Raw genomic sequence first — 13,025 nt, 5'->3', positions numbered from 1 at the left:
AATATGATAATCAGTACTCAAATCTAGAGCGGCTATTTTTTTCCCCTTTGGTGTTCCTTAATAGTGATGCCACACACTTATGCTATGATGCCTAAGGCAACGATCTGGTAAGATTTTGAGAAATCTTGTCTGTGTCATCATGTAATAAGTTATTTACAAATTCGATCACAACATGTGTTACTACTGGGAAGAGTTAAGCAGTTAGGTATGGCACCTTGATTTTGACAATTTTTTGTCCTGGTATTTTGGGAAAAAACAGTGTGCTAGGCCAAGAGAGCCATATCACATCTTATTATGTAGTGCAGCAACATCTTTTTTTTTTTTTTTTAATCTATATCAGCAACCAAAATCAACCTCATTCCAAAAAGTAGAGATAGGAACTTTTTGCAAAGTAAGTCAAAAGTCACCCACTCTTTTGCAGCCTTTAGCCTCTTTTCGATGGTTCTGTAAAGCAAGATCATGACAATAGGAATGAACTGTGGCACTTCAATTAGAAGCCATTGGTTCTAAAAGATGACAAAATAAGGAAGAGTGAAAGTGCCAATATAAGTCCATCCTCCTATGCCCTCTAGAGAAAAAAATATTTCCAAGAACTGGCTCTGGATCCATGGAAACACTTGATGTATGCATGGAGATATTCAACATGCTGATCAAAAAATAGAGAAGGCCCAATGCAATCTGAGTGTCAGGACTAGCTTCTATCTCATTCCTCCTACTGGAAAAAATAACCATAGCTCAATTAGCCGGGAAAGAGATGTTGAATTCATAGTAAGACTGCTGCATTGTGATCAAAACTATATCAAAATAATAGAAAAGCGAAAACCAAAATGTGGGGCTGAGGTTAGATACAGGAAAAGATGTAGACAGGATATAAAATCCAAGTACAAAGGTCATAAATGGGTCAAATTCAGATATGAGACAGTGCCTAATATAGTCTAAACATTAGTAATTTCTGGGAAGTTTTCTGCAAGCTGGTTTCATCTATCATATGCAGATTCTCATATCTTATCATGACATATTGAGGTGATTAAGTTTGAGGACCTACATGCCATTTCCTTCCACAGCTGCACCAACACACACAGACATAACAAAAAAAAAAAACATACACAGATACACAGACATACACATATTCAAACATTAGTCTCACTTAAAAATTATATTCAAACCAAATGAGACAGGTCAATCAGCCAAAAGTTGTTTGGAAAATTGTCCATTCATTTGGGGAAAAAATAAAGTTAAAGTCCTACCTCAAACTATACATAAAATTAAAATTCCAGGAGGATTACAGACTTAAATATTTTTTTAAAAACTACAAATATATTCTAGCTATGGTGGCCTGAAAAGGTTGAAAGATCCTCTCCCCAAAAGACAAGTAACTGAAAGGTTTTTATTTGTGAAAACCTATTCAAACTTTTTATAATGATGGCAGAGGTCTGAGGCTTCTTGCCAGGGGGGCTCTAACCCCCATCCTAGTTCATTTGGCAATATTAGTTAGGTTTTACTACTAGAGCAGGTCTAGCTCAGAACATCAGTAGCCTTGCTCCCAGAGGCAGATTTAATTTGGAGCAGAGAGCAAAAACTCTCGCTGGTAATGTTGTTAATTAAAATAGAAAAGCTGGAGGATGCCTGAGTGGTTCAGCAGGTTCAGCATCAGACTCTTGATTTCAGCTCCGGTCATGATCTCAGAGTCCTGGGATCAAGCCCCACATCAGGCTACCTACTCAGCAGGGAATCTGCTTAAAGATTCTCTCCTTCTCCTTCTGCTACTTCCCCTGCTTACCTCTCTCTCTCTCAAATAAATAAATAAATCCTTAAAAATAAAATAAAATAAAAAAATAAAAATAAAATAAAATAAAATAAAATAAAGTAAAATAAAATAAAATAAAATAGCTGTTACAAAAAGAATGGGGAAAACTTAAAGATCTGCTAGCCTGAGGTTGTGGTCCCATTTAGGGCAAGGAGCAGGCCAGCCAGAAATTTATGGGGAGATCCTAGAAATGAGAAAGCTATCGAAGGGCTACAACATTAACTCTCTCCCCATCCTTGGAGAGAACCTGGTATAAAAGGAAAGCCAAGGTATACATGAGAACTGGCTGAACTTTGAATGAACTCTCCAACCCAGGAACAGATTCATTGGCAGAGTTGAACTTTTATAAACTCAAGATATTTGAGCACAACTTCTGCATAAATCATTGGTTGATCACTAAGCTATGTAAACATAGGAAGTTAAGCTAAAAAATTTTTGTTAAAATGTGTAAAATACTGAGCAAAGATATTAGTGGCCACATACTAAAAAGGAGATAAATTCTACAATTAAGTACAAGAAAATTACAAAAAGAAAGAAAAGAGAAACTCGGAGTAGAAAATCAGAACCTAGAGTTTCAACATTATCAAAATACTATCTAAAATGTCAGTGTTGGGATCCCTGGGTGGCGCAGCGGTTTGGCGCCTGCCTTTGGCCCAGGGCGCGATCCTGGAGACCCGGGATCGAATCCCACATCGGGCTCCCGGTGCATGGAGCCTGCTTCTCCCTCTGCCTGTGTCTCTGCCTCTTTCTCTCTCTCTCTCTCTGTGACTATCATAAATAAATAAAAATTTAAAAAATAAAAAATAAAAAAAAATAAAATGTCAGTGTTAAATATATAAATGAATAAATAAATAAATAAAATGTCAGTGTTAAACAAAAATTATGAAACATACAAAGTAATAGAAAAGTGTGACCATATTCAAGAATAAAATCAGTCAATAGACATTAATTCTGACTGTGTCCAGATATTGGAAGTAGCAGACAAAGTTATCAAAGCAGCTATTATAAGAAGTGTGGATAAGAATTAAAGAAACATATGCCAAAAGAATTAAAGGAAACTATAACAACTGAAATAGGGATTCTGAATATAAAAATATAAGCTATAAAAAAACCAAAGAAAATGTAGAGTTGAAAATATAACAAATAAAATGAAAAATGAGCTTAAGAAAATATATGAGATGACAGAAGAAAAAGATCCATAAATTTAAAGATAGATTAATAGAAATTATCCTCTCTGAGGAACACAGAGAAAAAAGATTGAAGGAAAATAAGCAGACCCACAGACACCCCTGGGACAACATGAAGAACGCCATCATACATGTATCAGGAATCCTGAAAGAGAAGAGAAAAAGGAACAGAAAAACAATTGAAATAATAATTCCTGAAAACTTCCCAAATGTGCTGAAAACATTCATAGGCAGGTTCAAGAAACCCAACAAACTGAAGTAGAATAAACATAAAGAGAGTCACACATCAGTTGGAATTGCTGAAAGCCAAAGACAATGATAAAATCTCAAATGCAGTAAAATAAAAATGACTGTCATGGACAGAAGACAATATATATATATATATATGATATATATATATAAGCTGACTTTCTATCAGAAAAAAAACAGGGGCTAAAAGGCAATAGAATTATATACTCAAAGACCTGAAAGAGGGATCCTTGGGTGGCTCAGCAGTTGAGTGCCTGTCTTTGGCCCAGGGCATGATCCTAGAGTCCTGAGATCGAGTCCCACTTCGGGCTCCTTGCATGGAGCCTGCTTCTCTCTCTGCCTGTGTCATCTCTGCCTCTCTCTCTCTCTGTGTCAAATAAATAAATAAATAAATAAATAAATAAATAAATAAATAAATAAATAAATAAAATCTTTGAAAAAATAAAAGAGCTGAAAGAGTGTTAGCCAGTAGATTTAGCATAACTATCTTTCAACAGTAAAGGCAAAATAAAGCCAAAGATAAACACAACTGAGAACATGTATAGCAATCAGAACTGTCCCATGAAAAATACTAAGGGAAGACTTTTAGGCTGAATGAAAATGATACGAGTTAGTAAGGTCACAAATGAGTTTGGGGGAGGGGCACAAGTTAATTCATGACAATAGGTGAGGAGCAAACACTTCCCAAGTCATTCTATGAAGGCCATATTCTCATCCAGATAACAAAGGAAGGTAAAGGTATAAGAAGCAGAGAAAACTACAGACCAATATTCCTAATGAAAATTGATAGAAAAATTCTTCAGAAAATAGTATTAGCAAACTGAATACATAAATATGTTTATATTTTTATTTATACACTGTGATCAACTGGAAATTACCTCAGGAAAGTTAAGGTTGGTTTAACATCTGAAAATAAATTAATAGTATATGCTAAATAGAATAAAGGGTAAAAATCACATGAACATTGGGGCACCTGGGTAGCTCAGTCAGTTAGTCATCTGCCTTCAGCTTAGGTCATGATCCCAGAGTCCTGGGATTGAGCCCTACATTGGGCTCCCTGTTCAGTAGGGAGCCTGCTTCTCCCTTTTCCTCTGCCCCTCCCTGTCACTCATGCTTGCATGTGCTCTCTCTCTCAAATAAACAAAATATTTTTTAAAAAATCACATGATCATCTCAACAGACATAGGACAAACATTTGATAAAATCCAATACTCATTCATGATAGAAATAAAAAAATATCAACACTCTCCACAAAGTATACAAAAACCAAATTTCCTCAAACTGATAAAAAGCTTCTAAAAAACCTATAGCTTAGTGTTAAACTTAACGGTGAAAGACTGAAAGTTTTCTCCTAAGATCAGGAACAAGACAAGGATGCCCAGTCTTACCACTTCTATTCAAAACGTTGCTGAAGGTTTTACCTAGGAATATTCTAGAACAAGAAGTAAAGGCATCCAGACTGGTAAGAATGAAGTAAAACTGTTCTTATTCAGATACTGTGAATAGAAAATCTGATGGAATCTACAAAAATCTCCTAGAAATAATGAGTAAGTTTAACATGTTTGTAGGGTACAAGACCAATAATAATAATAAAAAAAAACCTAGTTCTGTATTTTAGTGACAATCTAAAAATGAAATTAAGAAAAAAATTCTACTTGCAATTGTGAGAAAAAAAATAATACACTAAAAGAAATGTTATCCTTGCGCAGGGGCCATGCTAATCTTCTCTGTATCATTCCAATTTTAGTATATGTGCTGCCGAAGCGAGCACAACACTAAAAGAAATGTTAATAAAATAAGTGTAAAACCCATACACTGAAAACTTTAAAACAATGCTTTTAAAAGATCTAAATAAATGGAGAAGCATACCATATTCATAGATTGGAAAACTCAAATTATTAAGATCTGCTGATTCAAATGCAATCCTACTCAAAGTTCCAGCAAACTTGTTTTTGTAGAAATTAGCAAGTTGATCCTAAAATGTGTATGAAAATGCAAAAAGATCTAGACTAGCCCATATAAGTTTGAAAAAGAAAATGGAAATTGAGGGTCACGTAGGTGGCTCAGTTGGTTAAGTGTCTGCCTTCAGCTCAGGTCATGATCCCAGGACCCTGGGATCAAGTCCCATATTGGGCTCTCTGTTCAGCAGGGAATCTGCTTCTCCCCTTCCCCCTGCTATGTTCTTTTTCTCTCTCAAATAAATAAATAAATCTTAAAAAGAAAAAAGAATAAAAAGAAAAAATCACATTACCTCATTTTAAAATTTATTATATAACACAGTAATCAAAAAAGTGTTTTATTATAAGGATAGACATATTAATCAATAGAACAGGACAAAGAGTATAGAACTATATCCCTACATTAATGAAGTTTATTTTTGGCAAGATGCCAAAACAATCCACTGTAGAAAAGATCATTTTTTCAATAAACAGTGCTAATACAATTGAATATGCATATGTGAATAAATGAATTTAGCCACTTATGTCACACCATACACAGATTAACCTAAAATGGACCACAGGCTTCAAAGTGGAGCCAAAGCTATAAAACTTATAAGAGAAAGCAGGATAAAGTCTTTGTGGCCTTGGGTTAGACAAATATTCTTAGATTTGACACCAAAAACATGATCCATGAAAGAAAGCATTGATAAATTGCACTTCACCAAAATTTAACTTTTGCTCTTCAAAAGATGCTATCAAGAAGAGTAAAAGATCGGGATCCCTGGGTGGCGCAGCGGTTTGGCGCCTGCCTTTGGCTCAGGGCGCGATCCTGGAGACCCGGGATCGAATCCCACATCAGGCTCCCGGTGCATGGAGCCTGCTTCTCCCTCCGCCTGTGTCTCTGCCTCTCTCTCTCTCTCTCTCTCTCTGTGACTATCATAAATAAATAAAAAAAAAAAAAAGAAGAGTAAAAGATAAATCCTGTACTTGGAGAAAATATTTGCAAATCATGTATCTGATGAAGGATTTATATCTAGAATAGGCAAAGGATTCTAATAGCTCAGTAGTTAGAAGGCAATTTAGAATATGCAAAAGATTTTAGTAGGCATATCACCAAGGATATATATGAATGGTTCAACATCATTAATCATTAGGGAAATGCAAATTAAAATCACAAGATACCACTCACTGCCCATATACTACAAATGCCTGTAACTGAGAGACTCATAGTGCCAAGTCGTGGTGAGATTCTAAAATGGTATCGCCACTTAGGAAAATAGTTTGGAAGTTTCTTAAAAAGTTGAACATAGGGTCACCTGGGTATGGGTAGTTCAGTCGGCTGAGTGTTTGACTCTTGGTTTCAGCTTGGATCATCATCTTGGGGTCCTGCGATCCAGCTGGGCTGAGTCCATGCTTAGCAGGAGTCTACTTCTCCTCTCCCTCTCCTTCTGCTCCTGCCCCTGCTGAAGCACTCAATTTCTCTCTCTCTCTCAAATAAATCAATAAATCATTTTTTAAAAAAAAGTTGAACATACACTTAACAAGTGATGTAGCAGTTCTATTCCTAAGTATCTACTAAAAAGAAATGAAGGCATATGTGTACACAAAGACTTATGAACCTTTTAAGTAACATTTATTTACTGTGAAACTGGAATTAATCCAAATGTCCATCCACTGGTGAATAGATAAATTAAATGTGATATATCTATATATCTGTATATATACAACAAAATGATATTTATCACTAAAAAGAAACAATCTACTGACATAATATGAATAAACCTCAAAACCATCATGCGAAATGAAAAAAGCCAGGCACAAAAGACGACATATTGCCTGGTTCCATTTATATGAAATTGCTAGAAAATGGGAACCTATAAAAATAAAAAGCAGTTCAGTGGTTGCCTGAATCTGAGGGTGAGAGCAAAAAATAACAACAAATGGATAGAAGGGAACTTTTTGAGTTGATGGAATGTCATAAAATTGGATAGTTCCACAACTCTGCACATTTGCAAAAATAAACAGTCCACTTACCTTGGGTAAATTTTTGCTTATAAATTATATCTGAACAAAGCCTTTAATTAATTTAAAAGGAAAAAAGTACTAGAATAGGAATAGGAATATTAATATATGTTTACTAAGAACTGCAGAAACAAGCGATGTGGGAATGAACACAGAAAGAAAAAAATATTTTAAAGAAATAATTGACAATTTGCTAAAGTTTGGAATGGGAGGGCGAAGGAAAAGAAGGAATTCAAGGTACAACCGGCGTTCACACCACAGTTGGCTGCCTAAGCTGCTCTAAGATGTAAAATATTACTACTAATTTTGGTTGAGTTTGATAGGCAATTGGAAATGCAATCCTGGAACTCAGGGAGATGTCAGTTTTAAGGATGCAGATTTGGAAATCAACCATGGAGTTGAAATCATAGAGGTGAATGAGGGTGTGAGGCAAAATATTGAGAGCAAGCAGGACAGGATAGAACCTTGCAGAACACCCACACCTAAGGAGCCCGAGGAGGAAGTTAGAACAGACTTAGCTATGGAATTTAAAAGGGAAAAAAAATCTGTGCCTTCATGAGACTCACTTCATGAGGGCAGACTCGCACAGAGACACGGGCGGGCATTAGGCAATACACATGCCAACGCTGTAGTATTTTCTAGATAATAAAGATCGAAAATGTGATAGCTTTTGCCCTTTTGCCTAACCTCATAAAATAGATTTATTTTGAAGAAACATTCTGGTTTTAGTTTGGTTTTGTGGTTAGTATGCATTGTCTCTCTAAGTAGGTAATACATTAATTAATATGGTTTTTAAAATGAAGACAATGTATAAAAGCCAGAGCACCTCCCCACCTCCCAGTAGATAACAACTTGCAATAGTTCCCTGCTTTTCTTAGGGAAGAAATTTTGAAGAAACACAGGAATTGAGTAAAATTATGGAAAAGGGGGTGAAAATAAAAAGAAATTGAAGGAAGAAGTCAAGGGGACAGGGAAGGGGAGACAGGGATAGAAGAAGGACATGGAGAAAACAAAATGGTGGAGATGGGGAATTTTAGGTGAGGCTTAGTTGACATTCCCTGGGTCCCATCCTTGGAGGATTCTCTACCCTCTTTCCCCACGCAGAGCCTGACTTTATTTGCTGGGACAGCGACATTGGTCCTCTTCCTGCATCTGTTCCCTCAAGAGTGGGTACCCCCATCTCTGCCTGTGGCCTCGCTCCCTGGGGCCAGAGCAACAGCAGCTCAGGTTTTAAAGAGGTGTTAGTTTTCAAATTGTATTTATTTATTCATGAGAGATATATAGAGAGAAGCAGAAACCTAGGCAGAGGGAGAAGCAGTCTCCCCCCAGAGAGCCTGATGCAGGACCTTGATCCCAGGACCCCAAGATGATGACCTGCCAAAGGCAGACGCTCAACCATTGAGCCACTCAGGTACCCAAGAAGTGCTAGTTTTCAACACAGTCACCAGAAACTCAGTTACTAACTGTAATGCCTACTTCTAACTGGATCTTAATGCTATAAAGAGCATTACTGGGATAATTGAAGACACCTGAATTTGGATGGTGGCAACGTGTCAGTGTTAGTGTTCCAATTTCAGTGGTAATATGGTGGTTAGAGAGGAGGATTCCCTGCTCTGTAGGAACTGCTAAACTATTTGCAGTGATAGAGAATCATGGGGGCAATTTACTCTCAATGGTTTGGGGGGAAAACATTCTTGTACTATATTTGCAACTTTTCTATACATTTGAAATTCTTTCAAAATATTTAAAAGACTCTGTGTGAGTGGGTAGGTTGGTTTGATGTTGTTTTTGGACTGTGGATTAGTAAACCCAACAGAGTGGAATGGAAAAGGGGAGGGAGGTACATGTCCTCCAGCCCTGGTTTTTGCAGAAGTCGGGATTATGTAAGACTGGAAGCAACCCTGTTTGCCTTGAAAGTGTAAACAAAGGCATTACACTTGCACAGGGTAATAATGTGCTTTCCTCATCCCAGCTAACAGCAGGACTCCAGTAATCAGACCAAATAAGCCTAGTCAATGGTGCTGGGAAGGTTGGCTCCCACAAAGAAAGGCAATTTAAGTAATTAGCCAGTCTTTATGGCAGGATCATCTCCCAGCCTCTGCAGGGTGCAAGGGAGCACAGGCTGTTATGCAATAAAAGCTATCCTTCATTTTTACACTCTCATCTTCTAACTCAAACTTTCAAAGCATGCCCAGAGAGGACACTTTTCCTCAGTGACTCTCAGTAGCTCAGATGGGAAAAGGCCGATAGCTGAGCCCAACTAGCATATACTGGCAAGCTTTTGTTTCATTTGTGCTTTGATTATTTGTTTTCAGATGAAAACAGCTTCATTGTTTCTCTGGAATATAAAAGGAATCTATGCTTGTTATTAAGGCAACTTTAGACAAAAACAATTATAAAGTTGAAAGTTAAAATTTTCTATAACCTTCCCAACCGGGGAAGGCTAGGGTTCATATTTTAGTCCATTAGCCTTCAAGTTTATATAATCATAAATAAAAATATGATTATACCAAAGAAGCTGCTTTATAGCCATTATGATCTTTATTTTCCTCTTACTTGATCAAGGTCATCTTTACATGTTAATAAATATAAATTCATGATGTCATCCTACAGAGAGATCTTTGTTCAATAACCCAATAGAAAAATAGGCCAACAACCTTAGCAACCTTTTGAGGACAATGCCCAGTAAATATTAAAAGAATGCTCAGTGGAGTGCCTCAGTGGTTCAGCTGGTTAAGTGTCCCACTCTTGATTTCAGCTCAGGTCATGAGATTCAGCCGCACACTGGGCTCCATGCTTGGCGCAGAGAGTGCATAGTCTGCTTGAGATTCTCTCTCTCCTCTCCCTCTGCACTTCCCTCTACTTGCTCTCTCTCTCTCTCTCTCTCTTTTAAAGATTTTATTTATTTATTCATGAGAGACACAGAGAAAGAGAGAGGCAGAGGGAGAACCAGGCTCCCTGTGAGCAGGGCTCGATCCCAGCACCCCACAATCACAACTTGGGCTAAAGGCAGACACTCAACCGCTGAGCCACCCAGGCACCACTCTCTCTCTCTTTCTAAATAAAACAAGCACACAAACAAATAAATAAATAAAAAGAATGGTCAGCTTTATTACTCATGTAAGGAAAATTTGTATTAAAACCATGACTGCGAAAAAATAAAATAAAATAAAATAAAATAAAATAAAATAAAATAAAACCATGACTGCCCACCAGAATAGCTAAAATGAATGAGACAGATAAAAAAGCATGTGGTGGCAAGGATATGAAGCCAGCAGAGCCCTCATATATTGCTTGTTGGCTGTAAATTGGTACAACCACTTTGGAAAACTATTTGGCACTATCTATTAAAACTAATCATATGTATGCATAGAGGTCAGTAGTTCTAATCCTAGCTAGACAGCCAACAGAAGTACATATTTGTGTTCACTGAAACAAAGGGACAAGAATGAGCATAGATAGCCTCATTATTCATGATAGGCCCGTACTGAAAACAACCAAACGTCCACGTATAGAATAAACAAACTATGGTATATCTATCATGGAATACTATAATAATGAGAACAAATGGATTGCACTACATGTAACAACATGGATGACTCTCACAAACATGATGTTGAGAAGAAGAAGCCAGGCACAGAAGATTAGACATGGCGTAATCCATTTATAAAAAGGAAACATCCAGAGCAAGCAAAGTCAGGATAGATGCTACCCTTCTCAGGGGATAGGGACTGCCATGGGTACCTGGGGACTTTTGAGGTATGGCAAAGTTCTCTTTCTTGATCTGTGTGCTGGATATATGCATGTATTCTCTGAGTGAATGTTTATCAAGCTGTGCCCTTAGACATATGTGTATTTTTCTGTATTTGTACGTCAGTATGTAAAAATACTACATGCAGTAATACTACTAATGAAACTAAACTGATCTACAATAAAGCCTATTATCAAGTGGATTATATTCAGACATTGTTTTCTCACAATCAAATTATAGGAGTTTCTTAATATTTAAGGCAAAATGACATCCAAACTGCATACTATATTAGTAGCATTTCCATTTTTAACCCTCTTCAACTATTTTGACCCATATCCATCTGTCTCCTCTCAATATGCATTGCTATGGTAATAATGAAGAATATTCCAATCCTTGGCCCCTACAATGACTCCCAAAGGACTAGAACAATGGTTCTTACCAGGGATTATACCAGAATCACCTATGCAAGTGCAAGGTAGGTAGGTTGTTATTAGTTGGACATTGAAGAGATGCTATGGATTGCCACCTAGATTCAGTCCAGAGCTTAAGTACTCCTTTCCCTAGGTGCAGGAAGTGTTGCCTGATGAGGACTCAAGAAAGAGAGGCCCTAGGAATTATTGTCTGCAGAATGAAGCTACCTGTTCAGGGTTAGTCTCCTTCCTGGGGCAGCCTACATCCAATGACTGGTCCATACAGGGATACAAAGGCTGGCTCCTGCATCACTGGGGACCATGCTAAAGGCTCAATCCAGTTCCAGGGCACACCGTGATTTGGCTGAAGCCTTGAACCTGCACACAGTTCAAATGTTTCCCCTGTCCAGTCTTGCTTCCCTAATCCCCTCCCAAGTATTATATCTGATAATCGTTACCCGTAAGCTTCCTGTATGAAAAGCTCCATTTCAAAGTTTGTTTCTCAGAGGATCTGACCTGAGACGTTACATTTACTTATGAGAAAGAACTCAAAATACATGCTGCATCTTTGTAATCCAATGTTGTCTAGGGTAGCCCTTATGGAGAAGGCAAATCTCTAAGCCTACACAAACTTGATTATTTTGGAGAAGCCAACTTACAGTTTGCCAGGTGAAGAGCCACCGGGAAAGCTTAAGGTTAAAAATACAGATGGGCAAAATAAGTGGGGGGAACCATTGCAAATGCTGGCCTCACCAGAGCAGAGTGGCTTCACCAGGAAATAGAGGCACAGGATTTCATAGACCAATTAGGGTTAGTTGTAAAAAACAAAACAAAACAATGACAACACCCCCACCCCCACCACCACCACCAAAGCAAAACAAAACAAAACCTTGGCTTGAAATTGATTTTAATTAAACAGGGACCCTGTGGGATTTTTTGACAAGTGATTAACAAAGATGATGCTGTTTTTTGGACAAGACTGATTGCAGGTGAGACTGGCAACTTGAAAACCAGTGTGGCAGATGGGACCCCAATCATAGGGAGAGGCACGACATGCCCAGGCTGTAAATACCTCACAGGGTGGACAGATGAGGAGAACCATCTTCTCTATCACAAGGCTGTCATGAGAAAGAGGATTCAGTCTCATTCAGTGGGGCAACATGAAATTATTAAGGAAGCAAATATTAGCAAACTGCAAGGAAGCTCATTACACCAAAGAGCTACCTAACAATGAACTGAACTTCTCTTTGGCAGAGGTGAGCCTCTTTTAAAAAGAGGCTGACAATTTCTTAGTAAAGATAAGAGAGAGGGACACCTGAGTGGTTCAGTGGCTGAGCATCTGCCTTCGGCTCAGTTCATGACCCTGGGGTCCTGGGATTGAATCCCCAATCGGGCTCCCTGCAGGGAGCCTCTTCTCCCTGTGCCTATGTCTCTGCCTCTCTCTGTGTGTCTCTCATCAATAAATAAATAAAATCAAAAGAAAGAAAGAGAGAGAGAGAGAGTGAGAAAGAAAGAAAGAAAGAAAGAAAGAAAGAAAGAAAGAAAGAAAGAAAGAAGAAAGAAAGAAAGAAAGAAAGAAAGAAAGAAAGAAAGAAAGAAAGAAAGAAAGAAAAAGAAAGAAAGATAGATAAAGAGGGAGCCAGCAAGGAGTAGAAGGTT

At 37.7% G+C, this 13,025-nt stretch overlaps 1 non-coding gene across 1 annotated transcript; it reads right to left on the bottom strand.

Moving 5' to 3' along the window:
* Positions 1–4,912: 4,912 nt before the first annotated feature.
* On the bottom strand, positions 4,913–5,014 carry LOC121482187. Its single transcript, XR_005985543.1, has one exon. It is a non-coding gene; the product is annotated as a U6 spliceosomal RNA (small nuclear RNA).
* Between the last annotated feature and the right edge of the window lie 8,011 nt (positions 5,015–13,025).

This window comes from Vulpes lagopus, chromosome 24 (assembly GCF_018345385.1).
Source record: "Vulpes lagopus strain Blue_001 chromosome 24, ASM1834538v1, whole genome shotgun sequence".
Lineage (NCBI taxonomy): Eukaryota > Metazoa > Chordata > Mammalia > Carnivora > Canidae > Vulpes > Vulpes lagopus.
The sequence above is the reverse complement of the archived record's forward strand: the minus strand, read 5'-3'. Positions and strand labels throughout refer to the sequence as shown.